At 42.1% G+C, this 16,100-nt stretch overlaps 1 long non-coding RNA gene across 1 annotated transcript in view; it reads left to right on the top strand.

Moving 5' to 3' along the window:
- LOC118001231 overlaps positions 1-1,310 on the top strand; it is a 37,868-nt gene extending 36,558 nt beyond the window's left edge. Inside the window, exon 5 of the long non-coding RNA XR_004676651.1 lies at positions 1,285-1,310. This is a non-coding gene — a long non-coding RNA (uncharacterized LOC118001231). The remainder of the gene's footprint in view (positions 1-1,284) is intronic.
- Positions 1,311-16,100: the final 14,790 nt, after the last annotated feature.

Genomic DNA, 16,100 nt, shown 5'->3' with positions numbered 1-16,100 from the left:
GGCATATTTAACTGACAACATAGCACAACTCACAGTAGGAGCCCAAGTGCTGGATTCAAGTTCTTTGGTGCAGGACAGAGGAAAAGAAAAGAAGATCCTTCTCCTTTTTGAGACACAGAACAAACTAGGCCTAATGATGATGATGATGATTTTTTGAAATAGGTGAAATTTGTTCAACCTCTTCCTCCCTCTTGTCCTCTCCTTAGTCTTCCTGGCACATAGTTTCCTCATTTACCTTAACCCTTTCCCTAACCCTGTCCCACTCCAAAAAGGACCACATGCTCTAAAATTATTACTAGCAACCCTCCCCCCCAGCCCTCCAACAAAATTCACCCCCTGTGCACTCTATGTTTTGTAGGATTTGGTTAATCAGATTACTTTGAATTTATATTAATGGACGAATGCTTGACTTTCTTACCCAGGAACATTAGCATTTTAAGAGAACACTTATGTATTTGTTACCCGCCTTCCTTCTAGCCACTGAAAGTTTGGAATCCTTCTTAAAGCTTCATCTTTAAAAACAAAGTAGTTTCATCAGGACCCTGCACGATGCTTGATGTGTATGGGTGGGTCTTTGGGGAGCCAGAGTTGCAATATTCATGGGACTAGAGAAGAGGGCTATCAGTCAGTGGCCTGAGGGCCTCATCTGGGACACCCAAAGTAAAGGGGATTAGGATCTAGTTTAAGTAATTGAGGCAAGTGGAAGAGAGTGGGTACTGGGTCCAACTGAATTTACTATGCATCTCATGGTCAGAGAGTTGATCTGATACTGGGCACTCAGCATGAAGGTATCAAGAGAGAAGTTGAACCAGTCACTCATTGTCAGCTGTATGAGGAGAAGAATAGAAAGGAATGATCTAATATATTTTTCACCTTTTTAAATGCAGACTTAGAGTGTTTTACTTGTTTTTGAGATCTGAAAAATTAGTGCCACCCATATCTATTTTTGAAAAGACTAGATTAATTTTGAATTAATTTCTGAGTAGGAGCTCAGAGGAAGAAAAGACTAATTCTGTTGGTGCTGGGAAATGGGGAAGGTTTTCATAGAGATGCTGAGATTTTAAAAGTTTTTCTTATTTTTAATTTTCCAATCTTTAAATTTAAAAAATTGTGGTAAGACACACATTACTTAAAGTTTACCACTTTAACCATTTTTTAAATGGCACTAAGTTCATTCACATTTGCCTGCTACCATCACTACCATCCATCCACAGAGCTCTTTTCACCTTGCCAAACTGAAACTCTACCATTAAACAATATCTCCCCATTCTCTCCTTCCCCCAGCTCCTGGCTACCACCACTGCACTTTCTGTGTCTATGATACTGATGACTCTAGGTACCTCATGTGAGTGGAATTATATAGTATTTGTCTTTTAGTGACTGGCTCATTTCAGTGCGCATCACGTCCTCAAGGCTTATCCATGTTGTAGCATGTGTCAGAATGTCCTTCCTTCCTAAGGCTGAATGATATTCCATTGTACACACATACCACATTTTCTTCGTGTATTTGTTTGTTGATGGACACTTGGGTTGCCTCTAGCTTTTGTTTTTTCGTGAATAATACCACAATTGACACTGGTGTGCATATGTCTCTTTGAGTCCCTTCTTTCAGTTCTTTTAGTTATATACCTAGAAGTGGAATTGCTAGATCTGATGCTTGTGTTTGAGGGAATAAGAAGTCCCTAAGCAGACCAGTTGGGAAGGGTATGCCAGGCAGAGAGAAGAGTAGTGCCAGGGCTGGGGAAATGAGGGGGTACTAAGCCTGGGGAGCAGCAGACGGTGTGCTGTGGCTGGAAGACTAAGTGGTGAAGAAGGTTTGGAGACAGCTGGGGCCAGAGGGTGGAGAGAGGGCCTTACACGCCCGCTTGGGGTCTTGGCTTTGACTCTACAGCTATTGGGGGATGGTCTTAATGACAGTGTCACCCTGTCAGCTGAACATATGCTCGGGAAGGTCCACAGAGAGCCCTTCCAAAAGAGTTTAAATGATTTTTCCTTAATCAGTCCATTTCAAATAATTTAAAAAGTGTCTCGTATGTTGTTGACACTCAATAAATTCCTTAATAATGGTAATTTTATTAGAAGAAAATAGAGGAGAAAATTCCTATGATCTCCAAACCCCGAGTTTCTTTAATGCGCCACAGACTTCCTGCATCCTTTTCCAATTAAATAAAATGCAATATCAGGCAGCTGTTGTCACAAATGGCCAAATTACTTTTCTTAAGTGGCCACTTTGATACCCTTTTCTGCTGCCAGACAGAACTTTCATAGTGTTAAGTACACTCAAACAGAAGAAGAAAGTAAATACAAATTTCCAATAGCTGTTAACTTCGGACATCTAGCATGTAACAGTCCCATGCCAGGTCTGCCCAGAGGATTTTGGGACTCGTATCAGAGAAAAAGTTACTAAAATCCTTATAAAGGCAAAAATGTGCCATGGAAATCTAAATGTGACGGTACTTTATTAAGAACCAAATAATTTGTGTTAAATGCATACATTCAAAGTGCTTGTAAAAACCACTTGCTGGAGAGAGAGAGAGATCTGGTGGTAGTCCAGGGACTGTGTTCTTTGAAATGGTACAGCCTTCTCTATTGGCCTTCTCCAAGTCGAGCATTTGCTGGATCCACCAAAGCTGTCCTTTTCAGGGCCTTGCAGTGTTTAAGGACACTGTTTGGATTTTCTTCAAAACAGACCCAGGAAAAAGGCCAGTGGGAAGAACCTGTGTTTCAGATGAAACCACAGAGATGCATTTAGGTGATTTTACCCCAAATTCCTGAGCCAGATGAATGCGCCAGAATCATCTCGGCAGGGGTGGGGTAGGGGTGGGGTGGGCGGGGGTGGGGGGAGTTGGACCTGGGGGAAAAACATACTATTTCTTTTGGAAATTCCTAGCACCTTGGTGGAGGTGAAATGAAATCTAACAAGCAATAAAACAATCTTGATGGAGAAAAAGCACCATGAGCATGACTTGAATTAGAATGTTTTGTTGGTGGTGGCTGGATTTTATGGAATATGTGCTTTTGCTTATGTTTTTGTTTTTATATTTTTCTCTTTAGTGGAAGGAGGAACAGTGTTCTTCTTTCTAAGCTAATATGACATTGGGGAGAAAATTTTGGTCCTTTGATTGGAACACTTGTAGCCTACCTTCATAGGAGTCAGAAAAGCTTGATTTGGGCCTTATACAAAGATTAGGATCATCTTATCTTTAAAGCACAATGTCACCGTTTTTGTCTATTTGATGATGACGGGAGTGAGTAGAGAATGGCGGATATGTGACTCTGACTATCCGTATAGATATATTGGCACTTCAGATCCCTCATCAGAAATCTGTCTTGTGTCATCATAACCCAGCATCTACCAAAGCACATCTGAATGCTGATACATGAGAAATGAAGTCATTGCTTTGTTTTCTGGTTTTTTATTTTTTGTGGGTTTTTTTGCTGTTAATATGTTAAGCATGAAGTTGTCCAGGATTTCTAAGCCCCAGCCCTGCACTGAGTTAGATGTGGTGTGGGAGATCCTGTCTCTAGTCACAATTCCACCTCTGACTTGTGTGGCAGGGATCTGTTTTCACATCTGTATAATGGGAATACTGATGTTTGCTGGCTCAGTTCACAACATATAGTTGTGTGTGTGTCAAATAGGTGTGAAATATGAAGTCCCATGTGAATATAAGGGACTTGTTAGGGAATTAATAACAATGTTATTACTGTATCAAAAGTGACAGCATGGGCTTGGGGGAAATGTGGGTGGAAGGAAGGGAGAGAGCTCAGACAGACTTACTCAGTATCACTAAACAAGCAGCAAGGAAGGCTTTGCAGGATGTCTGTTTCCTAAATTGCTGTGGAACCTCCTTTTTGCCCTTTAAGCCAGGGTGACTTCACTACAGGTATGCCCCAGAACTCTTTGAGGTGACTGCTTAGGCCTCTCTCCACTTGGAGTCAGCTTCTCTTTCTTTGGTCTTCTTCCTGCTGCCAGATTTGAGCTCTTGGCTCCTCACTCCTGCTCTGCTTCTGCCTCTGAACTTGGTGTTTGTGTTTGGTTGCCCTGAGGTTTGACTCTTCACTCTCTCTAGTTGAATTTAGCTTGGCTTATTCCTGGACGTTGCCAGAGCCCTCTTGGCTGACAAGCCATTGCCCCACCGTGAGTGGGAAACTGGGCAGTATGAGTGTCAAATGCTGGAACCAGCCTGCTTGTGGGCTAAGCCATTAAACATAAATTGGTCCTGTAGATCAATGTGACTATAAGCCTGGATTTTTCTGGGAATTTGTCCATTGTACCTATTCCCAATTCCCTTGTGAATCTATTCAACCTCAGCAGAGTTGTGTCCTCATATGGAGAACAGATGCCTGCGGCAGCCATCTGGTCTGAAGGTGTGGCTTGAAATGCTAGACAAAGGCAGGCAGGTTGTCCCTTAGAGACCAACATTTTACAGGTTTACCTGTGAATTTCATCTTAATTATGAGTGTCTGTATAGCTCTTCCCTAGTTCTTGGCTTCTGTTTTGTGGCCACTTGCATTGTTATTCCTTCTTCCTGCCTCTGCATTAAATTCCTTTTCAGATTTTATTTATTTATTGGAGAGAGAATGAGAGAGAGAGAGAGAGAGCACTAGAGGGGGGAGGATCAGAGGGAGAAGCAGACTCCCTGCTGAGCTGGGAGCCCAATGTGGGACTCGATCCTGGGACTCCAGGATCATGACCTGAGCCAAAGACAGTTGCTTAACCAACTGAGCCACCCAAGCGCCCTGTTAAATTCCTTTTCATTTCTATCCAATTCACCTGACATTTATTGAGCATGTCCTCTGTGCTAGGCCCTGTACAGAGATGGGTGATTCCTTGTAGTAGCTGGTGGGTGGTTAAGTATGTTCGGTGGGCATTTCCTTCCTTCCTTCTCTAAAATTGGCCCACCATTGGGTGTGAAAGATCTCTACATACAGCTGAGTCAGGATATGATAGGGGGTGGTGTTCACACCTCATTTTGGGAGAATTTGGGAGGGTACACTGCCATTTTGTGTGGTACCCATGGCTGGGTAGGGACACAGAGAAAGAAGAATGAAGATGGCAGTAGGAAGGGAGGGGAAAAGGACAGATGTCTCAGTTATGCAATACCTTACTATGTTTACTGTTTACCAAGTTCTCCCAAATATATTCTGGCACTTTATCAGCTATCCATGAAATGGTATCACTGGTCCCTTTTAACAGAAGAGGAAACTAAGGATTTTAAAGGGCTAAGTGGCTATACAAGGTCTTGTAATTAGATATTTGTTGACCCTTGCTCACTGCGCTCCAGCCACATTGGCCTCCTGGTTGTCCCAAACAAGCCTTGGATGCTCCTGCCTTAGTGCCTTTGTCCTTGCTATTCCTTCTGCCTGCAATGCTTTCCCCCATTTAACTACATGGTCTGCTCCCTTACTGCCTGACCACCTGCTTATAATTGCCATTTCCCCCTGACAGCTCTATCCCCTTTCCCAGCTTTACTTTTTCACAACACTTTTGACTATCTAGCACACCATATATATTTCACTTATTAATTTTGTTTGTCTGTCTCCCTCCACTAGTCTCCCTCTCTTCCTCCATGTAAGTGCCATGAAGGTTGGGATTTTTGTCTATTTTATTCATTGTTGTATCCCTACAGTGCTTATACCTATTCCTGGAATGGAAGAGATCCTCAATAAATAGTTGTTGAATGAATGAATAAAGTTAATGATCCAAGGGCCAAAGCCATTCCAGCTGACTTCAGGTCTTTTCTTCAGTGTGCATTTCACAAGGCAAGGTGGGTGGATTCTGAATTGGTGTTCAGCTTGATGCAGAAATAAGTTGGCATTACTGATGGAGGTAGGAACTTATCATCATGGAACTCCTTCAAAATAGGATGTATTTGGATGTTCATATAACTTGACATTCAGAGCTATAATAACTCATGCAGTGTCTTTCTGCAAAACAAAGGGGTTCAATGTCCTCTTGGTGGATATCGCCTCATATCAGGGCTTATGACATAGTGAGCACCTGTTCTTCCCTCTACATGCCTTCCTTGGGCAAGGTACAATCTGCATAGCTGTACATGGAAGCCCTACTGTGATTCCAACAGGGAAAACAGCCATGTGCTGATATGGGTCTCAGGGTCTGTGGACTGTTGCATTGGGGGCGGGGGGAAGGAGGTCACCTGTTTCCCTCTTTACAATGTGTTCATTGGTCACCAGAGCTGCCAGGCATGTTTTGTGGGCAAGAAGGAGAGAAAGGAATGTATTATATAGAGAGGGGAAGACGCCAATCAAGTCTCCTGCCTCAGAGGTGCAGGGAGCCAGGCAACTATGAAGCAACATCTGGGAGGATGTGTGTGGTTACCTGAGAGGCTCTCCTGAGCGCCCTACCCCTCATCCCTGCTTTCTGTCCCAAAAGAAGTTAGGGAACCAGATTTATGAGTAAGAGCAGTGGATGCCGGGGGGCAGATGCAGTAATAATCTCATTATTAATCTGGGAAATCAAGGGTAAGTGCATAAAACCACATGCAATATGGTATGTGATTTTGGATCCTTGGCGGGGCACCTGTGAGCTTGGCTGTGCATCCAGGGCTGGGGATGTAGGGAGAATGTTTCCAGGGCCAGGGGTATTTGCTGTGGGGAAATGTGCAACTTCCTGTGTTCTCTGGCCACATCCTTTAATGAATTCTTTCTTCAAATGAAACTGACTGACTGGAAACATTGGGCAGACTATCCACCATGTTATCTTGCCTCCAGAGGATGGGTCTTATCCAGAGTTGCAGATTTAGGAGAAGATCAACCTGAAGCATTTGTCATTCTGGAAAGTTCCATGCTATTTTATCCATCTGGGCATTTGCTTACCAGGCTGGTCTGCCTGGGATGCCTTTTCCAACCTGATCTGTCCCAGTGAATGTATCTCTCACATTTCTTCTTACTTTAGTTATTGCTTTTGGGGAATCATTCTTGAAGCTTCAGTTCAATCTGCCCCTCATTTCTTTGTGTCCCTCACTGAACACAGTATGAGCCTCATAACTGCTCAGCTATAAGACAGGATGGAGCAGCTGGTACTGTCTTCTGAGACCATATACTTAATGGACAGAAATGTTTAAAATAACATGCTCAATTTCATAAATCCCAAATTCTCTTCTGACATTCCTGCCAACTTAGACTGTTCTCCAAATGACTCGAGGGGTAAAAAGATGAATTTCATGATATCTATAGGCCATGATTGGGAACCATCGTTTGGTATGCAATGGCCTCCTTAGGATTGTCAGCTTAGAGGGATGAACAGGGAATTGATTTCATACAGTCATCCTCCTGGCAACTTTAAGGAGGGATAGTTACCCAGCTGTGGGAATCAGAGTTTGAAAACTACTGGGTCAATACTGTATATGAATACAATGACATTGAAGGGTATGAACAAATCCACCATCAGGCTCCCAAAAAGTTGAGGGAGACTGACTCTGACTTCTTTGCCTTTGGCTAGACATTATGGCTGCATCTTGGTGGTGTTGGTTGGTAGGCAACATGGAATTCTTGAGTAGCAAGTAGGGAAAGCCTCTTTTTTTTTTTTTTTTTAAGATTTTATTATTTATTTGGCAGGGAGATAGAGAGAGAACACAAGTAGGCAGAGCGTCAGGCAGAGGGAGAGGGAGAAGCAGGCTCCCCGCTGAGCAGGGAGCCTGATGCGGGACTCCATCCCAGGACCCTGGGATCATGACCTGAGTCGAAGGCAGACACTTAATCGACTGAGCCACCCAGGCACCCGGGAAAGCCTCTTAACAATGTTTTATTACACTTGTTTATTTACATGTCCATCTTTTCTTTCCATCCCTTATTAATCTCCAGGTGAGATTTTTACCCTGAATGCCCTAAGGTACCCATTGTATGTGATGAATTAACTTCCTTCCTATGCATCTATGGTACTAGTTATATCTTGTCTTGGGAAAATTGAGAAAATAGCCACTCAGATTGTTTTCTGTAGGGCACCAGCAGGACCCTGGTTATGTAAGATAGGCCATCAACTGCTTGAGGATTATGTCTCCCTCTTTCTTATTACCAGGCACCAAGAACAATGCCTGGCAAGGAGTAAACATTCAATGAGTGTTAATTAAATGAATGAATAAGTGAATGAGTGAACATGAAATATCCACTCTAACTATGCCGATCTGGCTCTTTCCTCCTCTTTGTAAAGAACAATCTCTGCTCATGCCATTCTCATTTGTGGACTGTCCTTCCATTTTCTTTCCAGAGCTCTTGAGAGACTGAAAAATACAGACAATCGCTAGACCATATATAAAAATAGAACTCTGACTCACAATCTGTAGCAGCCAGTCCAGGAAGCTAACCTACGACCCACAACTCAGGCTTGTAAGAGCTCAGACCACTGTCTTCAGCAACCAGTCTAGGAAGCGAAACAGTAATACCTTGTGAAGAGTGGGCCGCAAATCTAGGACTTGATTAATAATTTCCCCAATTTTGCCCCCACTTCCAACTTAGGAACTATTGGAGAAAGTTTTAACCAATCATCCAGGATGTGCCACTTTTAGTTAGCTCACCTACAGCTTCCCCATGCCAACTGCTTCTAGTCAGGGCCCCGAGCCTTCTCTTTTCTTCATTGGATAGCTTTCCCATTCCTCTGCCCACTTCCGAGTCTCTGACAAATGCAAGAGATGGTGGTGGACTCCCTAGCTATAGCAAGCTTGGAATAAAAAGCCTTTGCTTGCTCCCATTTGGATAATCTTCATTTATTTCCATTTTTTCTCAAGTACAAGTTCCTGCGTGAAGTTTTCCCAATCCCACAATGATATAGTTACTTCTTTTGATATTGATCTTTCTGGTGTTTGTGGGTCTTATCTGCACAACAAAGCACCGAGCCTTTCAAGGGAAGGTACTGAAATATCTTCTCTAAACTCTTCTCAAAGACCCGCACAGTCCTGTGCACTTAGTTGACACTTACTAATATGTAGTTGATGGATTTATTTTATTTCCATGGAAGCTGATAGTTTCCATGGCAGAATTAAGCTAGATGTTCACCAATTCATTGCCTTTTCCTGAGCATACAAGAAAACTGTATTTCCCAGCCTGTTTGAAGCTAGGTTGGGAACATTGGACTGGGTTCTTGTCAATGAGAACATGAGCAAAGATAGTATGTCACTTCTGATCTGGAGCAGGGAAGAGAGGGTGGGCTTTCTCTATTCTCTCTCTATCCCCTGTGACTAGAAGCAAAGAACTCCAAGATGGTGTAGTTGCAAGATGGAAAGCCCCTGGGTTGCTTGGAGAAAGCCTCACAGGGTTGTTGACTGACCAGCCTCTGACAGTGCAATGAGCAAGAAGTAAACCTTGGGTAAGCCATTGAGATCTAGCCTCCCACCAATCTAAAACTTTGACTAATAATAGAGTTTCTTCCCTTCACAGATCACCGTGGTGGTCTGTCACTTGTGCCCTGCACCCTCCACTAAAACTTTCACCAAAGTAAACAATTTAACAATATTTTTACCATTGCAAAATGTGTATTTGGTGTGCTTGCTTCAAATACACGGTATTCCCGGCTGGCTTCATGTGTGTCTGCACAGGGCTCTGTGCTTAGAAGGGCCCCACACTTGGTTTAATGCTCTGATGTTGCTGTCTTAAAATTCGTAATAATTTTTGAACAAAAGATCCAACATTTTCTTTTTTTCCCCATATGCTGTGCCTTTTATTTCCATGACTTATTCATTGCATAACAGAAGCCTGTTATCTCTCACTCCTCCTTAACCATTTTTCCCCCAAAGCACTCCACATTTTCATTTTGCATTGGGTCTCACAAATTATGTGGCAAGTTCTGACTGGTGACGTGAGAATGGGATTAGGAGTGAGTATCGGTTGTGATGAAGGTGGGATAGGTTGCTCTTTCAATAAATAACGAGATGCACCATTTAATCCTAGGGCTTAATGAACTTGAGAATAAAATATCCATGTTAAAACTTTTCCATGCCCTCCATCACATAAAAGTCATCCTAACCTCAGAAAATCATGACCCAGAAGAAACAAAGGAAATTGTACTGTTTCTTTTTTCTCCTTCAAGGGGCTGGTCCTTATCACCATGGGAGACATCTCTTCTGGAAGGCCCATGAGCATGGGAAAAACTGACCAACATATTTTCTAAATTTACTTTTCCTGTTAACATTTGCCCATAGTTATCTTAAATCCTTCCTTAAGTGAAGTAAGGTATGAAAACGTGAATATGGTATGCGTTGTAGGTTGAATTGTGACCTCCAACCTCCACAAAAAGGTTATGTTGGAGTCCTAACCCCAAGTACTCCAGAATGTGACCTTATCTGGAGACAGGGTCTTTATAGAGGTAAACAACGTCATTTTAGTGACAACGTCATTACAGTGGCTCTTATCCAATGTGACTGATGTCGTTTTAAAAAGGGGAAATTTGGACACAGAGATAGGCATGCATAGAGAGAAGATGACATGAAGAGACATAGAGAGAAGATAGCTATCTACTAGCCAAGGAGAAGGGCCTGGAACAGATCCTTCCCTCATAGTCTAGAAAAGGAACCAACTTTACTGATACCTTGAATTTGGTCTTACAGCCTCATGAACTGCAAGACAATAAATTTCTGTTGTTCAAACCACCTGTCTGTGGCACTTTGTTATACCGGCCCTAGCAAACTAATACAGTATATGTATGTCAAAATAATAACATGCTAATAATTTTATTATTGCATATTTATCCAAGTTATCCAAGATGGGTAATCTAAAGAAATCTAACTAACTCTATAGGGTACAAATGAAAATGAATTTCATTGTTTATAATCAGACTCTATATAAAGAAAGATATTTGGATCAATGCCATGAAACACACTTACCTTCAAATGCCTGAATTATGCCATGAAGCAATGATAGTATTTTTACCTGTATACTTTTGTGAATGCTTTTGGGCATTTATTTCATGACTAAAATTTGTGAGTTGGGCTGTTCCCCCAGAGTCTCGAGATGAATTTGGATGATACATCTTCCTTGAACTCTTCATTTTCTTCTTTCAGTTTGGGTCTGTATTTGCAAATTAATTTTGGCATTCATCAAATTGGAAAGATTAATTTGGTTTGGTTTCAGTTCAGACTTGATTCTCAAGTCTTGTGAAAGTTGATGCAACAGCTCTGAGACAATTGTTGCTATCTCATCATACCTGGGCACTGCTTCTCACACCTCTGGTCAGTTGGTCTGCACACTGACTGAAGACTATTTATGGAGACAGAAGGGAAGGAGGAACTTCAGAAATAGTGGTCATCTTGAAAGAGGAAGAAAATTTCTAGTTATAAAGTTATCCAACAGCTATAGCAAAATCAATCCAAGCAAAACTCTAGTTACTGGCGAAACAAACTTCGTTGGGTTGGGAATGTTTGACTCTGGGGTGGGTGATAAATTCAGAAGCTGAGATTTTGGATGGTGTGCTGTTTAGTTTTGCTTTAAAGACCTAGATGTAGAGCCAGATGAGCAATTCTAGGCACTTAAGAATTTGGAAACCTCATTTTCTACTGGCATCAAATAAGAAGTGAAATCTCAATTGAGATGATGGGGTCCAAACTAAATTCAAATGTGAGAAGTCTATAAATCACAATGCCAAGACTTGGAACACAGGGATGCTGGCCATAGGCTGTGGTTAGAGACTTCAAGCCAATGTCAGGGCTTGGCCACAAGACAGGAGGTAAGATAGGAAACCAAACAGGGGTGCAGGCATTCCTACTGGAGGTGCAGTCGGGTCTGTCAGCCAGGAGTGGGACAGCAAAGAGTGCCAGGCCAGCATGTGGACAGGATTTTGGTCAAGCAGAAACAGAGGTGGAATCAGTGCTTTGGGAAACCAGAAGCGGTTTCTGTTCCAACAATGCACAGGCATGTCCCTCGTCTGTGACACAGCAGTCCAAGGAGATGGTGAGTGGGCAAAGGCAGCTGGAGGAGGCAAGAGTGGGCTGTCCTTGGCCTGGAGGACTGTGAACAAGTAGGAGATCAGGGAACCCCAAAATATTCTTTTCTGAATCATGCCACAGTTAGGGCTTTCTAGGTCACCTGCCATTTAACATGGACCTATATGGATTATGGAACTAATATCATAATTATATACTATAATATATATTTTACATATACAGTATGTAGTAATCCTATGTGGTTTGTTGGAACTAAACCAGATAAAGGCAAAATCTCACTTTGCTATTTTGAAATACTTATTCATTGTGGGAAAGAGAGCCAAGGGGCCTTTCATTCAACAAAAAATTATTAAATGTCTGCTATGAACCCAACACTGTACAAGGCCGAGTGCCTACCACGATGAAAGAGATTCATCCTCTCACTTCAAAGAGCTCACAGACCAGAAAGGCAGATAGAAGACAGTAATCACAGTGCAGCTAGATGTGCAAACTAGAGCTGTGTGCACAGTTGTAGCTCAAGAGTATAAGAGGGGCTGAAGGACAGCAATCTCATTGTGAGGTGGTGTGGCTAAGGGAAGACTTGTCTTGAAGCCTGTGTTTGCATACAAGCATGTTAGATCTTTCTCAGGTTGTACACTGTTTGGGGTGGTAGAAAGATAGGGTTTGGTACCACCAGAGCTGGGCCTACGGTAAGACCTGGGAGGAACTTACCTTGCCTTGACTGCACCAAAAAAAAGTCAGTTATCAAGCTAAATAATATTTTAATGTAATATTTTTTTAAAAGTTTTTATTATTTTTTTATTAACACATAATGTGTTATTTGTTTCAGGGGTACAGATCTGTGATTCATCAGTCTTACACAATTCACAGCACTCACCATAGCACATACCCCCCGCCTTTGTCCATCACCCAGCCACCCCATCCCTCCCACCCCCGTCCAGTCCAGCAACCCTCAGTTTGTTTCCTGAGATTAAGTCTTTTATGGTTTGTCTCCCTCTCTGTTTATATCGTGTTTCATTTTTCCCTCCCTTCCCCTATGATCCTCTGTCTTGTTTCTCAAATTCCTCATATCAGTGAGATCATATGATAATTGTCTTTCTCTGATTGACTTATTTTGCTTAGCATAATACCCTCAAGTTCCATCCATGTCATGGCAAGATACCATTTTTTGATGGCTGCATAATATTCCATTGTGTATATATACACTGCATCTTCTTTGTCCATTCATCTGTCGATGGACTTCTGGGCTCTTTCCATAGTTTTATTGTAGACATTGCTGTTATAAACATTGGGGTGCACATGCTCCTTCGGATCACTACATTTGTATCTTTGGGGTAAATACCCAGTAGTGCAATTGTTGGGTTGTAGGGTAGCTCTATTTTCAACCTTTTGAGGAACTTCCATACTGTCTTCCAGAGTGGCTGCACCAGCTTGCATTCCCACTAACAGTGTAAGAGGGTTCCCCTTTCTCTGCATCCCCGCCAACATCTGTCGTTTCCTGACTTGTTCATTTTAGCTATTCTGACTGGTGTGAGGTGGTATCTCATTGAGATGTTGATTTGGATTTCCCTGATGCCGAGTGATGTGGAGCACTTTTTCATGTTTCTGTTGACCATTTGTATGTCTTCTTTGGAGAAATGTCTGTTCATGTCTTCTGCTCATTTCTTGTTTGGATTATTTGTTCTTTGGGTGTTGAGTTTGATGAGTTCTTTACAGATTTTAGATACTAGCCCTTTATCTGATATGTCATTTGCAAATATCTTCTCCCATTCTGTTGGTTGTCTGTTGGTTTTTTTGACAGTTTCCTTTGCTGTGCAAAAGCTTTTTATTTTGATGAAGTCCCAATAGTTCATTTTTGCCCTTGCTTCCCTTGCCTTTGGTGATGATTCTAGGAAGAAGTTGCTGTGGCTGAGGTCGAAGAGGTTTCTGCCTGTGTTCTCCTCAAGGATTTTGATGGATTCCTGTCTCACTTAATGCAATATTTTTGAAAATAAAAATTAATGCCAAAAAAAATCCATGATGATCAGACTGGATCAGTGCTAAGCTGCCTCGGAACCAGAGGCAAAAGGAAAAGTCAGTGATACTGATCCTATCTTTGTCTAAAATTGTGATATTTTGTTCATCATGAATTTTTTTGTATGTATTTTGATTATTAAAGACATGGCATTAAAATATTATTTAACTTCATTATGCTAGGTGAAGTAAGCCAGTCACAAAAAGACAAATATTGTATAATTCCATTGGTGGCAGGTATCTAGATGAGGTAAATTCCTAGAGACAGAAAGTAAAATAGTGGTTACCAGGGCTGGAAGGAGGAGAAATGGGGAGTTATTGTTTAGTGAGTACAGAGATTCTGTTTGCGAAGATAAAAAATTCTGGAAATGAATAGAGGTGATGATTGCACAACATTGTGAATGCACTTAATGCCATGGAATTGTACACTTAAAAATGGTCAAAATAGCAAATTTTATGTTATGTACATTTTCCCACAATAAAAGTCTCATTGATCTTGCTTCCTGAAGTTTTGACACCCCCTTACCTTTGCCCCATTCCCACCATCCTAATCCCCACCCTGGCACCAGCGCCTGATGCACGAGGTCTAGAGGCAGCACAAAGAAAAGAAAGATGCTGTGGGGGAGAGAGGAGGACCTGGCAGAGGAGATGTTACCTGAGCTGAAGCTTAAAGGAGGAGGAGGAGATGGGAGGACATTCCCAGTAGGAGGACGAACACACTGGACAGCACAGTAGTGTGATAGATAGAGTGTTGCCCCCCAGGAAGAAAGGCTCATTGCTCTGCCTGAAATGCTCCTCCCTTCCCTTCTGCCCCAATGCTCAGGAACATTCATTTGTCCTCTTGGTCTCAGTTTTAATGTCACTTACACAGGGAAACTCTCTCTACCCCCCTAGATGATATATGCCCCCATGGTGCTCTGTGCCTTTCCTTCATGTCCTTTGTCACAGTTTGTAATACGTTCATTTTGGGGATTCTTTGTATGTTGCCTATTTTCTTTCCCACACAGCGAGCTCCATGAAGGGCAGATTTTGGTTTTTTGTTTACCATGGTATCTCTGATGCCTACAGCTTTGCCAGGACAATGTAAGTGCTCACTAAATATTTGTTGAGTACAATATTTTTGTTGAATAATGAATGACTGCATTGATACCTTGCTATATCCAGCCATCCAAAAGGGTCTCTTGGTTTTCTAAATCCATAGGGATTCCTTTGGCAGTAAGTGGTTGGGGTGTTTGGGCTTGGAAGCTGCTTTCAGATCAGGATTGATCATCTGCAATGTGTCTGATGATCAGGGCTCTCTTACTGCTGCGGAAGCTCATAGTTGGTCTCCAGAGTAGCAAGCTGAATGGCATGGAACCAGGTTCTGTCATCTTAACTGGGCTGTCCTTGTCCTACTGTCATTCCTGAGGGACCACCTCAAAGATCGCCAGGGGTGCTGGTCAGTTGCCTGGAGTGGGAGTATTACATAGAGTGGGACAGGTTGAACCCCCTCATAGTTTTGTCATACACCATTAGTAATAGGGAACATTGCCACTGAGATGTCATCAGGTCTAATGTGGCTGGCCGTATTAAATGCTAGAAATAATAATGGAAGAAATGTGAACCTGTCTTTGCTGCAGTGTGCGTTGCTGAGGAAATGAAGAACATCGCATTCAAAACCTCATTTCCTCTCTTAACTACAAGGGATTTTAGCATCAAAGGACTTCATACCCAAACTTCTACCTTTGTAAAAACTCAGCCTGCAAAGAAAACCAGCAGGAGGCGCTGCTACCCTTTCTAAGAATCCTTTGTCTTGCGCTGTAAGACAGTGACATCTGGATTATGAACCAAAGATGATCAAGTCTGATATTTATGACACTCCAGTTACAAACCTGAAAAAAGAAAGGTTTATGGTGGTGTAATTTATATGCTTTCTTTAAAAGTCACATGAACCGAGTTTGTGTAAGCAATCTGTTTGCCATGTAAAAATATCCTCATTTAGTCTGGCAAAATCACCTTGTGGAAAAAAAGGATGACCCAAGCTTTGGGAACATTGATTTAACGTGATCCAAATTCACATGTCAGTTTAAGGTCATCTGAGCTATAAGGGGTCGTAGGAACTTGGATGTGATTTCTCAGTGTGGAAACAAGGGAGGTGGAAAGGTGATTTTGATAAATGAAGGCAGGAGGAGCTTTTCATAGTTCTTACACTAA

The sequence above is a fragment of the Mirounga leonina genome, unplaced genomic scaffold (genome assembly GCF_011800145.1).
Source record: "Mirounga leonina isolate KUSES-001 unplaced genomic scaffold, KU_Mleo_1.0 Mir_53, whole genome shotgun sequence".
NCBI lineage: Eukaryota > Metazoa > Chordata > Mammalia > Carnivora > Phocidae > Mirounga > Mirounga leonina.
This window is presented reverse-complemented; position numbering and strand designations above follow the sequence as displayed.